This window comes from Ranitomeya imitator, chromosome 2 (assembly GCF_032444005.1).
Source record: "Ranitomeya imitator isolate aRanImi1 chromosome 2, aRanImi1.pri, whole genome shotgun sequence".
Lineage (NCBI taxonomy): Eukaryota > Metazoa > Chordata > Amphibia > Anura > Dendrobatidae > Ranitomeya > Ranitomeya imitator.
The window spans coordinates 188,175,907-188,202,061 of record NC_091283.1 but is presented as its reverse complement, the minus strand read 5'-3'; the positions used below and the strand labels follow the sequence as shown (position 1 = coordinate 188,202,061).

Below are 26,155 nucleotides of genomic sequence, written 5' to 3'. Positions count from 1 at the left end.
CACAGCCCACGTAGTATATAACACTGCCCACGTAGTATATAACACAGCCACATAGTATATAGCACCTCCACGTAGTATATTGCACAGCCACGTAGTATATAGCACAGCCCATATAGTATAGCACAGTGACGTAGTATATAACACAGGCCACGCAGTATATAACACATCCCACGTAGTATATAGCAATGTGGGCACCATATCCCTGTTAAAAAAAGACTTAAAATAAAAAATAGTTATATACTCACCTTCCGGCGGCCCCCGGATCCAGGCCAGGAGTTTAGCGATGCTCTTTGCGACGCTCCGGTCCCAAGAATGCATTGCGGCAATAACACGTGATGATGTAGCGGTCTTGCAAGACCGCTACGTCCTCTCTGGTCATTGCCGAAATGCATTCTTGGGACTGGAGCGTCGCGAGGAGAGGGAAAGGCGCCGGAAGGTGAGAATATAATGAATTATTTTTTAAAAATTATTTTTAACATTAAAAAGTTTTTACTATTGATGCTGCATAGGCAGCATCAATAGTAAAAAGTTGGTCACACAGGGTTAATAGCAGCGTTAACGGACTGTGTTACACCGCGTTATGCCGTGGTGGTTAGCAGTCTGTTTAACAGACTGCTAAAACCCTATGTGGCCGCTGACTGGCGGGGAGTATGGAGGGGGCACTGACTGGAGGGGTGTAGGGAGGGGCCAGTTCGCGGCCGGACTGTGCCTGTCGCTGATTGGTCGCGGCCAGGTCTGGTGACTGTGGAGGCCAGGTCATCTGGTGTAGCACCCCATCACTCTCCTTCTTGGTCAAATAGCCCTTACACAGCCTGGAGGTGTGTTTGGGGTCATTGTCCTGTTGAAAAATAAATGATGATCCAACTAAACGCAAACCGATGGAATAGCATGCCGCTGCAAGATGCTGTGGTAGCCATGCTGGTTCATTATGCCTTCAATTTTGAATAAATCCCCAACAGTGTCACCAGCAAAGCACCCCCACACCATCACACCTCCTCCTCCATGCTTCACGGTGGGAACCAGGCATGTAGAGTCCATCCGTTCACCTTTTCTGCGTCGCACAAAGACACGGTGGTTGGAACCAAAGATCTCAAATTTGGACTCATCAGACCAAAGCACAGATTTCCACTGGTCTAATGTCCATTCCTTGTGTTCTTTAGCCCAAACAAGTCTCTTCTGCTTGTTTCCTGTCCTTAGCAGTGGTTTCCTAGCAGCTATTTTACCATGAAGGCCTGCTGCACAAAGTCTCCTCTTAACAGTTGTTGTAGAGATGTGTCTGCTGCTAGAATTCTGTGTGGCATTGACCTGGTCTCTAATCTGAGCTGTTGTTAACCTGCGATTTCTGAGGCTGGTGACTCGGATAAACTTCTCCTCAGCAGCAGAGGTGACTCTTGGTCTTCCTTTCCTGGGGCGGTCCTCATGGGAGCCAGTTTCTTTGTAGCGCTTGATGGTTTTTGCCTCTGCACTTGGGGAGACTTTCAAAGTTTGCCCAATTTTTCGCACTGACTGACCTTCATTTCTTAAAGTAATGATGGCCACTCTTTTTTCTTTACATAGCTGCTTTTTTCTTGCCATAATACAAATTCTAACAAAACCTACAACAAAAACGGAAGTAATGCCAAAGTAGAAGATTAAAACATAAGCTTATTACATATAAACGTACAATACATAGATAAAAATAAGGGGAACAACACAGAGAGCCACAGAAACCACAGAGTATTGCACTCAAAGTGTTAGAAGTACATAAATTGTAAAAAATACTTGTTTAATCCACTCCAACAATCACAATATTCTATTCCAAGGTAAGGGATATAAAAAATAATAAATTTTAAATTTTTATTAGATAATGAAATTAATTAATAAATATAAAGAAATAATACATAATATGTACCCAAACCAAGGAACAGAATATATAGCTGCACTTCAGTATGACCCAATAACTGCACAAAAAGTCTTAATAAACACAAAATAAATATTTACTTAATTAGTCCTTAATAGACAAAAAGTAAAAAATACTGCGCAAAAAGGATAATAATAAAGTGCCAAGTGACAAAGGAAAATGTTTCCATGTATAAGATGAATTCACTTCAAATATATATCCATGATATTGTAACGGTAATCAAAAAAGCGCCATATGTAAGCAGCTAAATAGTTAATGCATAAGTGCAACGTGCTGATAAACAATAAGGCTCTACTACTATATAGGGAATCCTAATAGATACTACATTGTGTGGCCACTCAATTAATCCACAATGGAAAAGTAGAGTTGTGCAAAAAGGCAATCAATAAGGTGCCAGATAATAAAGAGTTTTCATATATACAGTATATAATATATATATATATATAAAAGAGATTTGCTCTAGATATGAGCCCAAGCAAACAGCTGACTGGTTAGTGCATAAGTGCAAAGTGCTGACTACAAAGGAGAGATTAGAGGTAGAGGCAATACATAACCTGGGTATGTGGCTCGGAACCCGACGCGCGTTTCGCGTGTAGCTTCTTCGTTGGGGAAGCTACACGCGAAATATCTCTCTTTTATATATATATGAAAACTCTTTATTATCTGGCACCTTATTGATTGCCTTTTTGCACAACTCTACTTTTCCATTGTGGATTAATTGAGTGGCCACACAATGTAGTATCTATTAGGATTCCCTATATAGTAGTAGAGCCTTATTGTTTATCAGCACGTTGCACTTATGCATTAAACTATTTAGCTGCTTACATATGGCGCTTTTTTGATTACCGTTACGATATCATGGATATATATTTGAAGTGAATTCATCTTATACATGGAAACATTTTCCTTTGTCACTTGGCACTTTATTATTAGCCTTTTTGCGCAGTATTTTTTACTTTTTGTCTATTAAGGACTAATTAAGTAAATATTTATTTTGTTTATTTAGACTTTTTGTGCAGTTATTGGGTCATACTGAAGTGCAGCTTTATATTCTGTTCCTTGGTTTGGGTACATATTATGTATTATTTCTTTATATTTATTAATTAATTTCATTATCTAATAAAAATTTAAAATTTATTAAAATATATTTTTTATATCCCTTACCTTGGAATAGAATATTGTGATTGTTGGAGTGGATTAAACAAGTATTTTTTACAATTTATGTACTTCTAACACTTTGAGTGCAATACTCTGTGGTTTCTGTGGCTCTCTTTGTGTTGTTCCCCTTATTTTTATCTATGTATTGTACGTATATATGTAATAAACTTATGTTTTAATCTTCTACTTTGGCATTACTTCCGTTTTTGTTGTAGGTTTTGCTAGAATTGGAAGTGCCTCTATTAGGCCAGTATATTTTGGTTAAATACAAATTCTAACAGTCTATTCAGTAGGACTATCAGCTGTGTATCCACCAGACTTCTGCACAACACAACTGATGGTCCCAACACCATTTATAAGGCAAGAAAACCCACTTATGAAACCTGACAGGGCACACCTGTGAAGTGAAAACCATTTCCGGTGACTACTTCTTGAAGCTCATCAAGAGAATGCCAAAAGTGTGCAAAGCAGTCATCAAAGCAAAAGGTAGCTACTTTGAAGAACCTAGAATATAAGACTCAGTTGTTTCACACTTTTTTGTTAAGTATATAATTCCACATGTGTTAATTCATAGTTTTGATGCCTTCAGTGTGAATGTACAATTTTCATAGTCATGACAATACAGAAAAATCTTTAACCCCTTTCTGACATCGGACGTACTATCCCGTCCATGTGGGGTGGGCCCCTATGACCATGGACGGGATAGTACGTCCAGCGCGATCGGCGGCGCTCACGGGGGGAGCGCCGCCGATCGCGGCCGGGTGTCAGCTGCCTATCGCAGCTGACATCCGGCACTATGTGCCAGGAGCGGTCACGGACCGCCCCCGGCACATTAACCCCCGGCACACCGCGATCAAAGATGATCGCGATGTGCCGGCGGTACAGGGAAGCTTCCCGCAGGGAGGGGGCTCCCTGCGGGCTTCCCTGAGCCCCCCGCAGCAACGCGATGTGATCGCGTTGCTGCGAGGGTCTCACCTCCCTCCCTGCTCCCTCCAGCCCCGGATCCAAGATGGCCGCGGATCCGGGTACTGCAGGGAGGGAGGTGGCTTCACAGTGCCTGCTCAGAGCAGGCACTGTGAAGGCTGCAGCGCTGCATGTCAGATCAGTGATCTGACAGAGTGCTGTGCAAACTGTCAGATCACTGATCTGTGATGTCCCCCCCTGGGACAAAGTAAAAAAGTAAAAAAAAAAAATGTCAAATGTGTAAAAAAAAAATAAAAAAAAATATTCCAAAATAATGAAAAAAAAAAAAATATATATTATTCCCATAAATACATTTCTTTATCTAAATAAAAAAAAACCAAACAATAAAAGTACACATATTTAGTATCGCCGCGTCCGTAACGGCCCGACCTATAAAACTGGCCCACTAGTTAACCCCTTCAGTAAACACCGTAAGAAAAAAAAAAGGCAAAAAACAACGCTTTATTATCATACCGCCGAACAAAAAGTGGAATAACACGCGATCAAAAGGACAGATATAAATAACCATGGTACCGCTGAAAGCGTCATCTTGTCCCGCAAAAAACGAGCCGCCATACAGCAGCATCAGCAAAAAAATAAAAAAGTTATAGTCCTGAGAATAAAGCGATGCCAAAATAATTATTTTTTCTATAAAATAGTTTTTATCGTATAAAAGCGCCAAAACATAAAAAAATGATATAAATGAGGTGTCGCTGTAATCGTACTGACCCGAAGAATAAAACTGCTTTATCAATTTTACCAAACGCGGAACGGTATAAACGCCTCCCCCAAAAGAAATTCATGAATAGCTGGTTTTTGGTCATTCTGCCTCACAAAAATCGGAATAAAAAGCGATCAAAAAATGTCACGTGCCCGAAAATGTTACCAATAAAAACGTCAACTCATCCCTCAAAAAACAAGACCTCACATAACTCTGTGGACCAAAATATAGAAAAATTATAGCTCTCAAAATGTGGTAACACAAAAAATATTTTTTGCAATAAAAAGCGTCTTTCAGTGTGTGACGGCTGCCAATCATAAAAATCCGCTAAAAAACCCGCTATAAAAGTAAATCAAACCCCCCTTCATCACCCCCTTAGTTAGGGAAAAATTAAAAAAATGTATTTATATCCATTTTCCCATTAGGGTTAGGGCTAGGGCTAGGGCTAGGGTTAGGGCTAGGGTTAGGGTTAGGGCTAGGGTTAGGGCTAGGGTTAGGGCTAGGGTTAGGATTAGGGTTAGGGCTAGGGCTACAGTTTGGGTTGAGGCTAAAGTTACAGTTAGGGTTTAGATTACATTTACTGTTGGGAATAGGGTTGGGATTAGGGTTAGGGGTGTGTCTGGGTTAGAGGTGTGGTTAGGGTTACTGTTGGGATTAGGGTTAGGGATGTGTTTGGATTAGAGTTTCAGTTATAATTGGGGGGTTTCCACTGTTTAGGCACATCAGGGGCTCTCCAAACGCGACATGGCGTCCGATCTCAATTCCAGCCAATTCTGCGTTGAAAAAGTAAAACAGTGCTTCTTCCCTTCCGAGCTCTCCCGTGTGCCCAAACAGGGGTTTACCCCAACATACGGGGTATCAGCGTACTCAGGACAAATAGGACAACAACTTTTGGGGTCCAATTTCTCCTGTTACCCTTGGGAAAATACAAAACTCGGGGCTAAAACATATTTTTTGTGGGAAAAAAAAAGATTTTTTATTTTCACGGCTCTGCGTTATAAACTGTAGTGAAGCACTTGGGGGTTCAAAGTTCTCACAACACATCTAGATTAGTTCCCTGGGGGGTCTAGTTTCCAGTATGGGGTCACTTGTGGGGGGTTTCTACTGTTTAGGTACATTAGGGGTTCTGCAAACGCAATGTGACGTCTGCAGACCATTCCATCTAAGTCTGCATTCCAAATGGCGCTCCTTCCCTTCCGAGCTCTGCCATGCGCTCAAACGGTGGTTTCCCCCAACATACGGGGTATCAGCGTACTCAGGACAAATTGAACAACAACTTTTGGGGTCGAATTTCTCCTCTTACCCTCGGGAAAATACAAAACTGGGGGCTAAAAAATAATTTTGGGGGGAAAGATTTTTTTTTTTAATTTTCACGGCTCTGCGTTACAAACTGTAGTGAAACACTTGGGGGTTCAAAGCTATCACAACACATCTAGATGAGTTCCTTAGGGGGTCTAGTTTCCAAAATGGTGTCACTTGTGGGAGGTTTCTACTGTTTAGGTACATTAGGGGCTCTGCAAATGCAATGTGACACCTGCAGACCATTCCATCTAAGTCCTCATTCCAAATGGAGCTCCTTCCCTTCCGAGCCCTCCCATGCGCCCAAACAGTGGTTCCCCCCCACATATGGGGTATCAGCGCACTCAGGACAAATTGGACAACAAATTGTGGGGTCGAATTTCTCCTGTTACCCTCGGGAAAATACAAAACTGGGGGCTAAAAAATAATTTTTGTGGGAAAAAATTTTTGTTTTATTTTTACGGCTCTCCATTATAAACTTCTGTGAAGCCCTTGGTGGGTCAAAGCGCTCAGCACACATCTAGATAAGTTCCTAAGGGGGTCTACTTTCCAAAATGGTGTCACTTGTGGGGGGTTTCAATGTTTAGGCACATCAGGGGCTCTCCAAACGAAACATGGCGTCCCATCTCAATTCCAGTCAATTTTGCATTGAAAAGTCAAATGGCGCTCCTTCGCTTCCGAGCTCTGCCATGCGCCCAAACAGTGGTTTACCCCCACATGTGGGGTATTGGCATACTCAGGACAAATTGTACAACAATGTTTGGGGTCCATTTTCTCCTGTTACCCTTGGTAAAATAAAACAAATTGGAGCTGAATTAAATTTTTTGTGAAAAAAAGTTAAATGTTCATTTTTATTTAAACATTCAAAAAATTCCTGTGAAGCACCAGAAGGGTTAATAAACTTCTTGAATATGGTTTTGAGCACCTTGAGGGGTGTAGTTTTTTAGAATGGTGTCACACTTGGGTATTTTCTATCATATAGACCCCTCAAAATGACTTCAAATGAGATGTGGTCCCTAAAATAAAATGGTGTTGTAGAAATGAGAAATTGCTGGTCAACTTTTAACCCTTATAACTCCCTAACAAAAAAAAATTTTGGTTACAAAATTGTGCTGATGTAAAGTAGACATGTGGGAAATGTTACTTATCAAGTATTTTGTGTGACATATCTCTGTGATTTAATTGCATAAAAATTCAAAGTTGGAAAATTGCGAAATTTTCATAATTTTCGCCAAATTTCCATTTTTTTCACAAATAAACGCAGGTACTATCAAAGAATTTTTACCATTGTCATGAAGTACAATATGTCACGAGAAAACAATGTCAGAATCAGCAGGATCCATTGAAGCGTTCCAGAGTTATATCCTCATAAAGGGACAGTGGTCAGAATTGTAAAAATTGGCCCGGTCATTAACGTGCAAACCACCCTTGGGGGTAAAGGGGTTAAAAGAGAAGGTGTGTCTAAACTTTTGGTCTGTACTGTATATATTAGACTAGATGGAGGCCCGATGCTATCACATCGGGAGGGCGGTAATGTCACGATGGGGCAGGCATGCGGCGCTGTTGTTGTCTAATTGCATCCTGTGATAATCTAATGACTTTTGTACCAGGGAACTCGTGCTTGAAGCCTATGCTTATATGCATTGTTTTTGTCCCAGCAATGCTGATGCTCTTCAAGGGTCTCATTTGCCCTTTGTTGTCTTAGACGTTGTGCTTTTGCTGCTTTCCTTTCATTGTCATTGGTGTACTTTTATGACGAGCCATGTTGGCGTTGATATTTGATTTTTAAAGGGGTTTTCCCATGAATAAAAGTTCATTTTAAAAATTGTCTGTGTCTGACCGTTTACCGAACATACCACAGCTCCTGAGCAGGGGAGGAAGCAAAAAAACAATACTGACATTACAGCAGGAGATCGCAGAGGATACATTTTGTGAGAAAAAATATTTTTTAAAAACAGTCAGTGAAATATTTTACCTGACAAAAGAAATCTCTGTGATCCCCTGCTGTAATGTCAGTATTGTCTTTTGCTTCCTCTCCTGCCCAGGAGATGTGCTATGCTCCGTACATGGTCAAACACAGTCAATTTTTAAAATGAACTTTCGTTCTTGGGAAAACCCCTTAAATGTGACCGGCTTCCTCTGCCTGTAAACACGTCACGCATCTGCTGCCGGGATCAGCCGAATGATTCACTGCACCTGCGCGTAATCCGCGCAGGCGCAGTAAATCAGACCGCCACCATTTTTGTGCAGACAGCGGCGGTCACATTAAAACTGCTCATGCGCAAGATGGTGGCGGTCAGTGAATCATTCGGCTGATCCCGGCAGCGGCGTGTTGGCGACGGTGTTCCGCTGGTGGTATCGTGCAAACGGCTGTGTGAGTGTGTGTGTGTGTGGTGCAACAGTGTTCTGCTGGTGGTACCGCCCAATAGGTTGGTACCAGCAGTAGTTTCCATATTGTGACACCCATCACTTTGGTGTCCCAATATGGCAGTCGGTGAACTTCCTCCGCTTGGAATTCTGGGATACGGTGACATCTAGACAGAACAGGAAATGAAAACATTACAAGACAATTATATAATTAGATATATATATTTTCTGTAGTTGAACCTTGTTTAAGGGCTTTATACTTGGGATTATTCTCTTAGGCCGGGGTCACACTGGCGACTAAAACGGACGAGTGCAATGTGATAAAAAATCGCATTGCACTCAGACCAGTGTTAAACTATGGGGCAGCTCCCAGCGGCCGATTTTTTTTTTTTTTTTTTTGTCGGCCGTTTTCCTCGGTCCGAGACAATTGCAGCATGCTGCGATTGTCACGGACACTCGGCCGACTCTCGGCTCACTCGCACCCATATAAGCCTATGGGTGCGAGTGAGACAGCGCACACCACTCGGATATCATCCTGTGATGTGCGTTAAACGCGGACCCCAGCAATGGAGGAGATGGAGAAATTAGTTTCTCCGCCTTCTCCACAGCTGTGCTCCGATCCGCTCTCTGAGAGAGGCTCAGAGCACAGACGCATGACGCAGCAGAGCAGGAGCCGAGGGACATTAGCATATCGCATCCGATGATCTCGCATCGGATGCAATACGCTAGTGTGACTCCGGCCTTAAGGTACCTTCACACATAACGATATCGTTAACGATATCGTTGCAACGTCACGCTTTTTGTGACGTAGCAACGATCCCGCTAACGATCTCGTTATGTGTGACAGCGACCAACGATCAGGCCCCTGCTGGGAGATCGTTGGTCGCTGGGGAATGATCAGGACCTTTTTTTTTTTTTTGCAATCACATGACTTTTTTTTATTAGGTAAGTTTATGCGTTTGTTTCCTTTCTGGTAACTTTTCACAATAATTTGTCATGTTTGTTCATGGGGAATAACATTATTTCTGGCCATTATATGACCTGTATATTTTTTTTTACCAGTTTTTCTCTCTGCCGACTTTATCTTTTTTTCCAAATTTGTTTATTAGGTTTTGAATGAAAAGACATATAAAACAAATAACCCCTGAATCCAAACTTTCCCCACCCCCTCCCCAACCACCCCTTCTCTGCGTGCACTCAACTTTTGGTTTATATTATGGAATTGGTGTGTTTCCACTTATCCGCTGTAATAAATACCATTGTGTATTTTCAAATTGGGCTCGCAATTTTTCTTTCACCCCAATAGGGAGAGATGGGATGAAGAGAGACCATGTAGTTAGGAATTTACCAGACATCTTTTCTTTGGTGGTCAGCGCGTCCATCCACTCCATTCTGAAAAGGAACATAACTTTAGCTTGAATAAGAGAGAGTGGTGGGGCAATTGGACTCAACCAGTAATGTAGTATGCTTTTCCTGGTAGCAGAGGCCCAAATCATGAGTGATGCTTTAACATGTTTAGGTAGGCTATGATGAGCCTCTTCCAAAATATTGAAAATGGCCCATTGTGGTGTGAGTGAGAAACTGATGTTACACATCCTCTGCAATTCGTCATGTACAGTACCCCACAATTCCTGAATCTTCGAACAGCTCCATAGGTGGTGATATATGTCAGTGTTACGCATTTTGCATTTAGAGCAATAATATAGAGTAGTAGGAGACATCCTAGACTGCAGATGAGGGGTAATATAAGCCCTATGTAGGATCAATAGAGCCATGTCAGTATAACTGCTATATGTCAAAATTTTCCTTTGCGCATTAGTAGCATCAAGAAAATCCCCCACCCTCAAGCCCGGAAGGTCTTTTGACCACTTTGCTAATCCTGTATCTTTCCCATCCCATTTCCAACTCCTGCGTAACAGAGAATAAATGCCACTTATGGACGCTGGCTGTGATCCTGTATTCCTAATATAGCCATCCAATCAGGACCTTTTTTTTGGTCGCTGATCACCCACTGTCATCGCTGGATCGGCGTGTGTGACGCCGATCCAGCGATGTGTTCACTTAGTAACCCGATATTTACCCTGGTTATAAGTGCAGGGCCGCGCTTAGTAACCCGATATTTACCCTGGTTACTATTGTAAAAGTAAAAAAAAAAAAAAACAGTACATACTCACATTCTGATGTCTGTCACGTCCCCCGCCGTCAGCTTCCCTGCACTGACTGTGTCAGCGCCGGCCGGCCGTAAAGCAGAGCACAGCGGTGACGTCACCGCTGTTACTGCCGGCGCTGACACAGAAAGTGCAGGGAAGCTGACGGCGGGGGACGTGACAGACATCAGAATGTGAGTATGTAGTGTTTTTTTTTTTTTTTACTTTTACAATTGTTACCAGGGTAAATATCGGGTTACTAAGAGCGGCCCTGCACTTAGTAACCCGATGTTTACCCTGGTTACCCGGGTGCTGCAGGGGGACTTCGGCATCGTTGAAGACAGTTTCAACGATGCCGAAGTCTTTCCCCTGATCGTTGGTCGCTGGAGAGAGCTGTCTGTGCGACAGCTCCCAGCGACCACACAACGACTTACCAACGATCACGGCCAGGTCGTATCGCTGGTCGTGATCGTTGGTAAGTCGCTTAGTGTAACGGTACCTTTAGGCTTTTTTGTTGCAACTATGGTTTACAGATAGGCTTTGTATGATAACACTGGTCTATTTAGGTATGGGTGCACGAACTTATTAGGCAGTATCTTTTCTTGTATTTGTATCTCCATTTTTTTATTGCTCTATTAGATTATTTGATAATAAATATGATTTATTTTTACTCTTTTGGCCTTTGCTTCCTTGTTCGGTTCACATATATACTGTATAGTACGTGTCAGAAAAAAGCAAATTTTAAGCATTCTCATAACACTGTATAATAACATTCTCAGGACAGGTCATTGAGATGAGATCATTGGAGGTCAGAGTCCTGCAATTCTCACCAATCAGCAGAACGGTCTTTAGTTAGGTGCCATGATGCTGACCCCCACCAATTTAATATTGAAGATCAACCCTAGGAATAAGTTATCAAAACCCTATGATAGGACTTTCAGAAAAGTGATTTGATAGTCATCTGAGTAAACACTAGGTACTATGCTTGTTAAGCCAAGTGTAATGACTTTGCGACTGTACTGGAGCTAGAGTTTGTACAACTATTGATACCCTCCGGGGTTATCTGGGATTTGTTTTAAGTGTAAGGCCGGGGTCACACTATCAGTATTTGGTCAGTATTTTACATCAGTATTTGTAGCCAAAACCAGGAGTGGAACAATCAGAGGAAAAGTATAATAGAAACATATGCACCACTTCTGTATTTATCACCCACTCCTGGTTTTGGCTACAAATACTGATGTAAAATACTGACCAAATACTGATAGTGTTACCCAGGCCTTAAAGTAATAACACACAAATTAATTTATCTATTCCATCCATCTGCTACAGTGATGACGTCACATCCATTTATCGCGTGACCTCTACATCTAATAACTAACCTTGGCCGTCACAGTGATTGGCTGCAGCGGTCATGTGAATGATGGATGTGATGTCATCCCTGCAGGACCGGTCTGCAGCAACAGCAGATTAAATAAGGTAGGCAATACTTCCCGCTATTATACTTTTATTTTTTTTTTAATCCCAGATGACCCTTTTGCACTAATTCAGTGGCTTACCCATTGTGAGAAAAATTGGTCACGAATCTTCAGTTTTCCCAATTAAAAAGTTGAAGGTTTTGATTTTTTTATATATTTTTTGGGGGCTTTACACAAAAATGTTTGGTACTTGTTTTCATCACTCGTCGAGAGATATAAAACCTATGCTTCAAATATAAACAAAATAAACACAGTCCTTACTATAAAAGTCTCCTTACCATGCGGTTTATCACTGGATAGTTTTCCATCATGACTTTCCTCTCTTGTGTCTGTATAAAGAATAGTCAACAAGGAGACATGTTTGCGGTATCAAAACTGGAGAATGTGACATTTTACGTCTCTACATGTAGATTCAGGTAATTGCTGTAAAACTGAACTGTACATTATAAGACAATAATAAAATGTTCATGTAAAATCTGAGTAGACAGTTGGGAGAAAGAAATTGCGTACGTAAGGTGGTGCCATAATTATTAGCAGGTTCACATTCATTTCGTACTAAGGTTCAGTTTAAAGATTATCTGTTTCCAGGTCAAAAGCGGACAGTTTTTTTTTGTTTTTATTTTATTCCCACTGTTCCCTTGAGTACTGTGCTTTTTCCTTTTTTAAAATCCACCATACGGTTCCAGAGATATGGGTCTTTATAGTCAGAGCTACGTTTTATTGTCTTAATCAAAAGGGGTGGTGCTAACTGGGTAATTATGCAAAACATCCTAAAGACACGCCCCCGAGGATCCCAGGAGCCACATCCTAAAGACACGCCCCCGAGGATCCCAAGAGCCACATCCTAAAGACATGCCCCCGAGGATCCCAGGAGCCACATTCTAAAGACACGCCCCCGAGGATCCCAGGAGCCACATCCTAAAGACACGCCCCCGAGGATCCCAGGAGCCACATCCTAAAGACACGCCCCCGAGGATTCCAGGAGCCACATCCTAAAGACATGCCCCCGAGGATCCCAGGAGCCACATCCTAAAGACACGCCCCCGAGGATCCCAGGAGCCACATCCTAACGACGCGCCCCTGAGGATCCCAGGAGCCACACACTCTTAGTAAACAGGTCCCTATCGTTCGCCGATATAAGAAAAAACAAAACAGGAACACACAGGAGAGCGGCGAGAATAAAATATGAGCAAAAACTGGCTACTTATGACTAGGTGACAGGTCTTCTTTAATTTATTCGACAGAGACAATATTTTAAATGATTTGCAAATCTATTTTCAATAAGGACAGGGAAATCTATATATTAACCTCTTCCCGACTTTTGATGTACCTATATTTCTTAGTCGGGTAGGAGTTCCCTACCCTTGACATATAGGTACATCATGGCAATCAGGGGCTGTGCCCAAGCAATTGCCACATGGAGCTCAGCTTAGTGATAGCAGAGCCCTGAATGTCACAGCCAGGAGCAGTGCCCACGCTGCCCGGGGCTGTTTAACCCCCTAAATGATGCGATCAGAAGATCGCAGCTTTAAGTCTCCTAAGATTATTCAAGCAAATGAAAAATGTAAAACAATTTTTTTTAAGTACTAAAAAACATTCAAATAAAAAATGTATACAAATAAATAAAATTCTAATAAAAAAAAAAATACAAAAAATAAACACATATTTGGTATTGCTGCGATCTATCAAAATATAAAAAGAATTAATGCGATTGGTAACCAGCATAACGAGAAAAAAATCAGTGCCAGAATGACGTTTTTTTTTGGGTCGCCGCAACATGCAATAAAATGCAATAACAGGTGATCAAAACATCGTATCTACCCCAAAATAGCGCCATTTTTTTTACTAATTTTGGATTTTTTTTTTACCACTTCAATAAAAAAGGAACCTACTAGACATGTTTGGTATAATAATAATATTTATATAGCGCCAACATATTCCGCAGCGCTTTACAGTTGATATGTGTGAACTCGTAGTGACCTGGAGAATCATAATGGCAGGACAGTTTTAGCATTTAGTGAACATGGTAAAAAAAAAAAAAAAAAACTATTGAGGAATTGTACTTTTTTTTGCAATTTTACCGTACTTGGATTTTTTTCCCCCATGTTTTCCAGTACATTATATGGTAAAATTAATGGTGTCATTCAAAAGTACAGGAAAAAAGGAAACGCTGCTTATTTTGTTTCCTGACAACAGCTATATACCGTATAATACACAGTATCATCTGGCATCAGCATGTAGATATATCTATATAATCACAATACATTAAAAAAAATACCCCCGAATAATTAACCCCTTACCGGCATCGGACGTACTATACCGTCCGATGCCGGCTCCCCTGCTTTGATGCAGGGCTCCGCGGTGAGCCCGCACCAAAGCCGGGACATGTCAGCTGTTTTGAACAGCTGACATGTGCCCGTAATAGGCGCGGGCAGAATCGCGATCTGCCCGCACCTATTAACTAGTTAAATGCCGCTGTCAAACGCAGACAGCGGCATTTAACTACCGCTTCCGGCCGGGCCCGGAAATGACGTCATCGCCGACCCCCGTCACCTGTCCGGGGGTTGGCGATGCGTCTCCATTGTAGCCATAGAGGTCCTTGAGACCTCTATGGTTACTGATTGCCCGTCGCTGTGAGCGCCACCCTGTGGTCGGCGCTCACAGCACACGTGCAATTCTGCTACATAGCAGCGATCAGCAGATCGCTGCTATGTAGCAGAGCCGATCGTGCTGTCCCTGCTTCTAGCCTCCCATGGAGGCTATTGAAGCATGGCAAAAGTTAAAAAAAAAAGTTTAAAAAAATGTGAAAAAAATAAAAAAAACATAAAAGTTTAAATCACCCCCCTTTCGCCCCAATCAAAATAAATCAATAAAAAAAATATCAAATCTACGCATATTTGGTATCGCCGCGCTCAGAATTGCCCGATCTATCAAATAAAAAAAAGTATTAACCTGATCGCTAAACAGCGTAGCGGGAAAAAAACTCGAAACGCCAGAATTACGTTTTTTTGGTCGCCGCGACATTGCATTAAAATGCAATAACGGGCGATCAAAAGAACGTATCTGCACCGAAATGCTATCATTAAAAACGTCATCTCGGCACGCAAAAAATAAGCCCTCAACCGACCCCAGATCACGAAAAATGGAGACGCTACGAGTATCGGAAAATGGCGCAATTTTTTTTTTTTTTTTTTTTAGCAAAGTTTGGAATTTTTTTTCACCACTTAGATAAAAAATAACCTAGTCATGTTTGGTGTCTATGAACTCGTAATGACCTGGAGAATCATAATGGCAGGTCATTTTTAGCATTTAGTGAACCTAGCAAAAAAGCCAAACAAAAAACCAATGTGGGATTGCACTTTTTTTGCAATTTCACCGCACTTGGAATTTTTTTCCCGTTTTCTAGTACACGACATGCTAAAACCAATGATGTCGTTCAAAAGTACAACTCGTCCCGCAAAAAATAAGCCCTCACATGGCCAAATTGACGGAAAAATAAAAAAGTTATGGCTCTGGGAAGGAGGGGAGCGAAAAACGAACACGGAAAAACGAAAAATCCCCTGGTCATGAAGGGGTTAATGAGTGGGCTTCACTATCAGCTACATACATATTTCCTATGGGAATCTCCAAGAGAAAATGTTGGGTAATGTATTTTCAAAGCAGTGATCTATGGACACTTTATGGGGAGGCTGCTGACATTGCTCTATATGTAGTTGTCACTTCGTGTTCGTCGTGACTGAAAATTTTCCTCAGGACATTGTGATCTTCCTCAAAAACGAGCGCGGGAACATCAACAGCTAATCAGCGTCTTTCATTTTCCCGCCCGGAACGATCAGCACGTGACATGTTGCGTCATCAGGAAGAGGCGGTGCCGGCTTGTGTTGGCGCAGGGGACTCAGTCTCAGTTGCTGCGCGGGAGGCGCAGGAGCAGGTAATGGTTTACGGTGCTGGCGCCGGTTTTGCGACAGTTTGCTTGTCGTATCGTCACGTGTAGAGGAAGCTCTCCATTGTATGTGGTCGGTCACCACAGCGGAGCGAATAGTTGTCAGGAAACGCCATTGTGTAGTGGTTGCCCATAGCAACACTTTTCATGGTCCATGGTGGATTCCTCCTGTGTCTGAGGCCGGAAGATAAGTGGCTAATAACCGCCTATATAGTCAGTCCTGGTGCTGTTACCGTTAGCAACCTGATTGCACGGCTTTTTAAGCACCGAGTGATACTTTTAAAGGGATTGTCCACCTTTTAGGGTTTTACTTCAATACATGTAATTGACCTAAAAATAATCTTTGCATTTGTTTGGCTTTTTTTTTTTAAAAAACTTTGCACCAGTTGCCTTCTCTATTGCACTATCCATTGCCGGCTGTAGAAAGAGGTAACTGAGAATCTGTCAGTGAGCCGATCTGCCAAAAAAAGCTTGTTTAAGTGACTCCCCTTATTCTGAATTCATAAAGTATTGTACAAAGTAAATGAAATCAGCAAAGCGAAAACATTTTTGTTATTAATTATAGTGCCACTTACTCCATGGCACTATGTACAGTATGTGAGCAGGGGTATACATAGTAAAAACAAGTACAGTAATTTTAGACATAATTGCCAATATGTAGGGACGGACTAAACTGCATATTGGGATGATGGGCTGCAATACTAGACTCCACCACTAGATGGCAGCACATTTTACAAATGCAGCCCAGGAAATGACTTCTTGTAATATAGCAAGAAGGGAATTCAATGGAAATACTTAAATGAATCAGAACATCCACAGGGCTGGATTAAAGTTTAATAATAGAACCAGGGAAGAAAGATTGTAACTATATGGGATTATGTGTAGAATATCGGGTTACACACGCCTGGTGATATATCTCATCAACATCTCATAGGAATATGGGTATATCTATTGATCTGTATGGGGATTATGGGTGAAATATCACAAATACACATGCCCAGGAACATACTTCATCTACTTCTGATAGGAATATGGGTATAATTATTGTTCTGTATGGGGATTATGGGTGAAATATCACAAATACACATGCCCAGGAACATACTTCATATACTTCTGCTAGGAATATGGGTATAATTATTGTTCTGTATGGGGATTATGGGTGAAATATCACAAATACACATGCCCAGGAACATACTTCATCTACTTCTGATAGGAATATGGGTATAATTATTGTTCTGTATGGGGATTATGGGTGAAATATCACAAATACACATGCTCAGGAACATACTTCATATACTTCTGCTAGGAATATGGGTATAATTATTGTTCTGTATGGGGATTATGGGTGAAATATCACAAATACACATGCCCAGGAACATACTTCATCTACTTCTGATAGGAATATGGGTATAATTATTGTTCTGTATGGGGATTATGGGTGAAATATCACAAATACACATGCCCAGGAACATACTTCATCTACTTCTGATAGGAATATGGGTATAATTATTGTTCTGTATGGGGATTATGGGTGAAATATCACAAATACACATGCCCAGGAACATACTTCATCTACTTCTGATAGGAATATGGGTATATCTATTGATCTGTATGGAGATTATGGGTGAAATATCACAAATACACATGCTCAGGAACATATTTCATCTACTTCTGATAGGAATATGGGTATAATTATTGTTCTGTATGGGGATTATGGGTGAAATATCACAAATACACATGCCCAGGAACATACTTCATCTACTTCTGATAGGAATATGGGTATAATTATTGTTCTGTATGGGGATTATGGGTGAAATATCACAAATACACATGCCCAGGAACATACTTCATCTACTTCTGATAGGAATATGGGTATATCTATTGATCTGTATGGAGATTATGGGTGAAATATCACAAATACACATGCTCAGGAACATATTTCATCTACTTCTGATAGGAATATGGGTATAATTATTGTTCTGTATGGGGATTATGGGTGAAATATCACAAATACACATGCCCAGGAACATACTTCATCTACTTCTGATAGGAATATGGGTATAATTATTGTTCTGTATGGGGATTATGGGTGAAATATCACAAATACACATGCTCAGGAATATATTTCATCTACTTCTGATAGGAATATGGGTATAATTATTGTTCTGTATGGGGATTATGGGTGAAACATCACAAATACACATGCCCAGGAACATATTTCATCTACTTCTGATAGGAATATGGGTATAATTATTGTTCTGTATGGGGATTATGGGTGAAATATCACAAATACACATGCCCAGGAACATATTTCATCTACTTCTGATAGGAATATGGGTATAATTATTGATCTGTATGGGGATTTTGGGTGAAATATCACAAATACACATGCTCAGGAACATATTTCATCTACTTCTGATAGGAATATGGGTATAATTATTGTTCTGTATGGGGATTATGGGTGAAATATCACAAATACACATGCCCAGGAACATATTTCATCTACTTCTGATAGGAATATGGGTATATCTATTGTTCTGTATGGGGATTATGGGTGAAATATCACAAATACACATGCTCAGGAACATATTTCATCTACTTCTGATAGGAATATGGGTATAACTATTGTTCTGTATGGGGATTATGGGTGAAATATCACAAATACACATGCCTAGGAACATAATTCATCTACTTCTGGTAGGAATATGGGTATAACTATTGTTCTGTATGGGGATTATGGGTGAAATATCACAAATACGCTTGCCCAGGAACATACTTCATCTACTTCTGATAGGAATATGGGTATATCTATTGATCTGTATGGGGATTATGGGTGAAATATCACAAATACACCTGCTCAGGAACATACTTCATATACTTCTGCTAGGAATATGGGTATAATTATTGTTCTGTATGGGGATTATGGGTGAAATATCACAAATACACCTGCTCAGGAACATACTTCATATACTTCTGCTAGGAATATGGGTATAATTATTGTTCTGTATGGGGATTATAGGTGATATATCATGAATACACATGCCCAGTGTCATATTCGATCAATTCCTGGTAAGAACACGTATGTGTACAATTATTGTTTTATATGTTGATTATTGGTAAAATATGATGAAACATTTCATTAACTTCCGGTAAGAATATGGGTATATTTATTATTCTATATGGGGTTATGGTCAGAATGCCATGTATATACAGATCCTGTAACCTATTTGCATCTGACAGGATTACATGTCCATTGACTTCTCCCACCCCTGGGAGATGTGAGCCCTGGCATCATAGGTCTTTGACCCAGTGTTCCCACCTCCTTATTAGGCCGGCCATGTCATAGAGATGAGCAGTCTTGCACCATACTTCTTGCTTATATAACTATATTATTCTCAATACATTGTTCTTTATAGGATGTTGGATCTTTTGCAGGATTTTATTGGTTACTTAGGTTTGTTGACATCAATAACTTTTAATGGAGATATATAGAATTTTTTTTTAAATAACCTTTAATAAAATAATAGGTTTTATCTTAACAAAAATATTTGGAAATGGAACCTGTATTTTAGTGTATACTGGTCTCTAGGTTAATACAAAGGCCATCATAACAAATCCAACAAAATAGCTTTCATGGAACAATAAATGATCCTGCTTACTTTCACATGTCTGATATAGGACTCGGTATTGCTTCTTCGTCAGTAGGCAAGGCATAATTGAATCTTATGTGCCTGTTTTCCATCCAGGTTCACTTGAATGGGAATGGAAACCTTCATTTTGTTCCCCGCTATACAGGGCAGATTTTTTTTTTTTTTTTTTGTGTGGCTGTGGGAAAAAGATGAGGGTAACGTGTACAGTCATGGCCAAAAGTTTTGAGAATGACACCAAAATTATATTTTCACATGATCTGCTGGCCTCTGGTTTTTATTAGTGTTTGTCTGATGTTTATATCACATACAGAAATATAATTGCAATCATATTATGAGTACCAATAGGTTATATTGACAGTTAGAATTAGTTAATGCAGCAAGTCAATATTTGCAGTGTTGACCCTTCTTCTTCAAGACCTCTGCAATTCTCCCTGGCATGCTATCAATCAACTTCTGGACCAAATCCTGACTGATAGCAGTCCATTCTTGCATAATCAATGCTTGCATTTTGCCAGAATTTGTTGGTTATTGTTTGTCCACCCGTCTCTTGATGATTGACCACAAGTTCTCAATGGGATTAAGATCTGGGGAGTTTCCAGGCCATGGACCCAAAATCTCTGTTTTGTTCCATGAGCCATTTAGTTATCACCTTTGCTTTATGACAAGGTGCTCCATCATGCTGGAAAAGGCATTGTTGGGCGCCAAACTGCTCTTGGACGGTTGGGAGAAGTTGCTCTTGGAGGACATTCTGGTACCATTCTTTATTCATGGCTGTGTTTTTAGGCCGATTCCCTTGGCTGAGAAGCAACCCCACACATGAATGGTTTCAGGATGCTTTACAGTTGGCATGAGACAAGACTGGTGGTATCGCTCACCTCTTCTCCGAATAAGCTGTTTTCCAGATGTTCCAAACAATCGAAAAGGGGATTCATCAGAGAAAATGACTTTGCCCCAGTCCTCAGCAGTCCACTCCCTGTACCTTTTGCAGAATATCAGTCGGTCCCTGATGTTTTTTCTGGAGAGAAGTGGCTTCTTTGCTGCCCTCCTTGAAACCAGGCCTTGCTCAAAGAGTCTCCGCCTCACAGTGCATGCAGAAGCACTCACACCAGCCAGCTGCCATTCCTGAGCAAGCTCGGCACTGCTGGTAGTCCGATCCCGCAGCTGAAACAGTTTTAAGATACGGTCCTGGTGCTTGCTGGTCTTTCTTGGGCGCCCTGGAGCCTTTTTGACAACAATGGAAGCTCTCTCCTTGAAGTTCTTGATGATGCGATAGATTGTTGACTGAGGTGCAATCTTTGTAGCTGCGATACTCTTCCCTGTTAGGCCATTTTTGTGCAGTGCAATGATGGCTGCACGTGTTTCTTTAGAGATAACCATGGTTAACTGAAGAGAAACAATGATACCAAGCACCAGCCTCCTTTTTAAAGTGTCCAGTAGGGTTGAGCGACCTTGACCTTTTTAGAGTCGAGCCGTGTTTCGCGAAACCAGACTATCTTAGAAGTCGAGTCGAGTGGAATCGGCCGATTATCGCGAAAAGTCGGGTATCGCCCGAAACACGAAACCCAATGCAAGTCAATGGGGGAGCATAGTCGGCAGTGAGTGGAGGCCAGGAAAACACCTACACTGCCCATTTTAATGGCAAAAACATCCATTCTTGTTAAAGAAGCTTGTCAATCGTAATTTACCTTATAATAATTGGAAGGCATTTGAAATTGGGGGTCATTTGGCTAAAGTTGTGGGGGGTAGGGCTGGTTCAAGTAATTAGTGGGCCCAGTAAATCTGGACCACGTCACGGCAGTGGAGCAGGGAGAGGTAAGTATTTCAACTTTGCAAGTGCTGTGATCCTGAGCAAGCAGGGGGGGCCCACTCGTTGGCATTGGCACTGGCACAGGGCCCCTCAAAGTACAGCGGTGTGTTTGCACGGCGGGGGCGCCTCCCACCGGCAGCAACACTTTTGCGTACTATGAGAGGCCCTGTGCCAGTGACATCGCCAACTAGTATTCCTCCCCCCACCTGATGAAGGAACCTGCACTTTCATCTGCACCTTCCTCTTTGTCCCCGTGTAAGGTGGTATGGTATGCTGGAAGAGGAACCTGACTTTCAGCAGGGTCACAATCTTGCTGTGTAGCGTGCACGGGGAATTTTGCGTTATGGGTCAATGTACCAGCAGACTCATCTATCACTGGCTGGGCAATGGGCAGGATGATGAGGAAACACAGATATAGGCCCAAAGAATAAAGTGGGCAAAATGCAGTTCAAAATTGGTAACACAGGACTAACCAGGGGGCATTGCAGTGGAGGACAACTGGAATGAGAGGCTGACACAGAGAGTAGGCCCAAATCAGTAAGTAGTCGAAATGCAGTTCAAAATTGGCAACCGTAGTAAACAGGCGGCACAGCTTTGTTCAGTGGAGGAGAACAGCAAGGAGTGGCAGACACCGATAGTAGGCCCCAACCCAACTAGTAGGCCAAATGCAGTCTAACATTAACAACTACTTAACGAGAGCCTGAAAATGGAATTTCAGGACAGGAAACCAGGAGAACAGCAAGGAGTGGCAGACACCGATAGTAGGCCCCAAACCAACTAGTACGCCAAATGCAGTTGTTCCGTTTAACCACAATTTAATGAGAGCCTGAAGATAGAAGTTCAGGAAAGGCAACCTGGAGAACACCTTGGAGTGGAACACACCATCTCTCTACACCCTATACCCAATTTGTAGGCCTAATGCAGCGTAGTTTCCAACAACTACTAAACGAGAGCCGGAAGATCGAAGCTCAGGAAAGGCAACCTGGAGAACACCTTGGAGTGGAACACACCATCTCTCTACACCCCATACCCAATTTGTAGGCCTAATGCAGTGTAGTTTCCAAGAACTACTAAACGAGAGCCGGAAGATCGGAGCTCAGGAAAGGTAACCTGGAGAACACCTTGGAGTGGAACACACCATCTCTCTACACCCCATACCCAATTTGTAGGCCTAATGCAGTGTAGTTTCCAACAACTACTAAACGAGAGCATTAAGATCGAAGCAATGGCGAGGAAACCTGGGGCACACCTTGGGGAGGCAGACACCGTTAGTAGGCCCTACCAAAGTTGTACCCCCAATGCAGTTTTAAAATTCCTAGAGGCTGAAAACAAGACTATTGACGCTCAGCTTTTTTCAAAGGAACACAGCTGAATTGAGTGGCGCAGACAGACACAGGTAGTAGGACTTAACCCAAAAATGTGGCTCACTGCAGCTTAAAAAAGTTACAGGGGTACACAAGCAGCAGTGCTCTGGGCAGTGGAGGACAATTTCAATAGTGGACCGCACACAGACTTTGTACGCCTACTATTAAAAAAAGGATGCTCAATGCAATTAAAAATAGGTTCCAGGGGTCCACGGGCAGCAGTGGTGTGGTCAGTGGACGAGTATTGGAAGGAGGGACTGCAGACAGGCGTAGTAGGCCTAACATAACAAAATTAGGCTGTAGACACTGTAAAATTGGTTCCAGGGGTACACGGGCAGCAGTGGTGTGGTCAGCGGAGGAAAATTGGAATTAGGGACTGCAGACAGACTTTGTAGGCTGTCCCCTGTGGACCATGCATCCAACACATTAACCCAGTGCGCCGTAATGGACACGTAACTTTTTGTGGACATGCCTACTGGTCCATGCGTCTCTTGTCAGGTGCACCTTTCTACTGTTTGATTGCCTGAGTGCTATGACAATGCAGACTTTTTCATGCCGGTGGAGGGCTGGGATGGCTTTTCTCGCAAAAGAAATGTCGACTGGGTAGCTTGAACCGTTGCACAGCGTAGTTCATCTGGGCTTTCTAAATATAAAACAAAGAAAAAAAGGAGGCTACATGCACTTTCAGCTGGGTTCCAGGGGTACACGGCCAGCATTGGTCTGGTCAGTGGAGAACTATTGGAAGGAGTGACCGCAAACAGGCATCGAAGGCCTAACATAATAACACATTGCTGTTGGCAATTTTAAATTGGTTCCAGGGGAACACGGGCAGCAGTGGCCTGGTCAGTGTAGTAGTAGTAGAAAGAACGGACCGCAGACAGGCATCGAAGGCCTAAAATAAAAAAATTGGGCTGGCTGTAGGCAATTTTAAATTGGTTCCAGGGGTATACGGGCAGCAGTGGTGTGGTCAGTGGAGGCCTAGTGGAAGGAGTGACCGCAGACAGGCATCGAAGGCCTAAAATAATAACACATGGCTGTAGGCAATTTTAAATTGGTTCCAGGGGTACACGGGCAGCAGTGGTGTGGTCAGTGGAGGCCTAGTGGAAGGAGTGACCGCAGACAGGCATCGAAGGCCTAAAATAATAACACATGGCTGTAGGCAATTTTAAATTGGTTCCAGGGGTACACGGGCAGCAGTGGTGTGGTCAGTGGAGGCCTAGTGGAAGGAGTGACCGCAGACAGGCCTCGAAGGCCTAAAATAAAAAAATTGGGCTGGCTGTAGGCAATTTTAAATTGGTTCCAGGGGTACACGGGCAGCAGTGGCCTGGTCAGTGTAGTAGTAGTAGAAAGAACGGACCGCAGACAGGCATCAAAGGCCTAAAATAAAAAAATTGGGCTGGCTGTAGGCAATTTTAAATTGGTTCCAGGGGTACACGGGCAGCAGTGGTGTGGTCAGTGGAGGCATAGTGGAAGGAGTGACCGCAGACAGGCTTCGAAGGCCTAACATAACAAAAATGTCAATAAAATGGTATTGTCAGTGGCAGGCATTGAAGGATGTCAGCGCATAGACTAAACATTGGTGGAGCTGTGAGATAATTTTGCAAGTGGTAGAGCACTGTTTGAGCTGGGGGGGGGGGGGGGAACTGTCTTGTGGCCGGCGGTACAGGCCCAGGGCCCCTCATATTACAACGGTGTGTCTGACGTTGGGTGCGCACCACCACCGCCAGAGACACTTTATTGTACTAGGAGGGACCCAGTGGCAGTGCCGTCGACCAAAAGCGGGCACACCCACCTCTTCAGACAAACAGCACTCTCACGGGTGCTGTCGCCAAGTGTCGATACCACGGCCCCGTGTGGGGAGTTTGGCCATTTAGTGAGGTGTAAACATGTCGTATGCTGGACAATCAGGTGCAGAAAATTACGAGATTGGAAAAGGCATTCAGAATAGTCCACAGGCAAGACCTTTTCATAGGAAAGCTAGGTGTCAGCCGGGCAAGGTGGGGCAAAAGATTTTGAAATCCAGTTGTGGTTCATTTTAATGAAGGTTAGATCATCTACATTTTGGGTAGCCAGACGAGTCCTTTTTTCTGTTAGTATTGAACCTGCAGCACTGAATACTCTTTCTGATAGGACACTAGCTGCCGGGCAAGCAAGCTCCTGCAATGCATATTCTGCCAATTCTGGCCAGGTGTCTAATTTGGATGCCCAGTAATCAAATGGGAATGACGGTTGAGGGAGAACATCGATAAGGGATGAAAAATAGTTTGTAACCATACTGGACAAATGTTGTCTCCTGTCACTTTGAATTGATGCTGCAGTACATGTCCTGTCTGCAGTCATAGCAAAATCACTCCACAACCTGGTCAGAAAACCCCTCTGGCCAACGCCACTTCTGATTTCTGCCCCTCTAACTCCTCTGGTCTGCTGGCCCCTGCAGCTCGTGTGAGAACGATCACGGGCGCTGTGTGCAGGGAATGCCAGAAGCAAACGGTCAACAAGAGTTGATTGTTTGGTTGCTAATATTAGTTCCAAGTTCTCATGTGGCATTATATTTTGCAATTTGCCTTTATAGCGAGGATCAAGGAGGCAGGCCAACCAGAAATCGTCATCGTTCATCATTTTAGTTATGCGTGTGTCCCTTTTGAGGATACGTAAGGCATAATCCGCCATGTGGGCCAAAGTTCCAGTTCTCAAATCTGCGGTTGTGCTTGGTTGAGGGGCAGTTTCAGGCAAATCCACGTCACTTGTGTCCCTCCAAAAACCAGAACCCGGCCTTGCCGCGCCACCAATTTCCAGTGGCCCCGGAAAAGCTTCCTCATTAAAAATATAATCATCCCCATCATCCTCCTCGACCTCCTCCTCCTCTTCGCCCGCTAACTCGTCCTGTACACTGCCCTGGCCAGACAATGGCTGACTGTCATCAAGGCTTTCCTCTTCCTCAGCTGCAGACGCCTGATCCTTTATGTGCGTCAAACTTTGCATCAGCAGACGCATTAGGGGGATGCTCATGCTTATTATGGCGTTGTCTGCACTAACCAGCCGTGTGCATTCCTCAAAACACTGAAGGACTTGACACATGTCTTGAATCTTCGACCACTGCACACCTGACAACTCCATGTCTGCCATCCTACTGCCTGCCCGTGTATGTGTATCCTCCCACAAAAACATAACAGCCCGCCTCTGTTCGCACAGTCTCTGAAGCATGTGCAGTGTTGAGTTCCACCTTGTTGCAACGTCTATGATTAGGCGATGCTGGGGAAGGTTCAAAGAACACTGATAGGTCTGCATACGGCTGGAGTGTACGGGCGAACGGCGGATATGTGAGCAAAGTCCACGCACTTTGAGGAGCAGGTCGGATAAC

General features: G+C 42.6%; 1 protein-coding gene across 1 annotated transcript in view; it reads left to right on the top strand.

Annotated features, from left to right (window-relative positions):
• Positions 1–15,892: 15,892 nt before the first annotated feature.
• LOC138662563 (non-structural maintenance of chromosomes element 3 homolog) overlaps positions 15,893–26,155 on the top strand; it is a 58,713-nt gene continuing 48,450 nt past the window's right edge. Inside the window, exon 1 of the mRNA XM_069748351.1 lies at positions 15,893–15,961. The gene's annotated coding sequence lies outside the window, so the exon portion shown is untranslated. The remainder of the gene's footprint in view (positions 15,962–26,155) is intronic.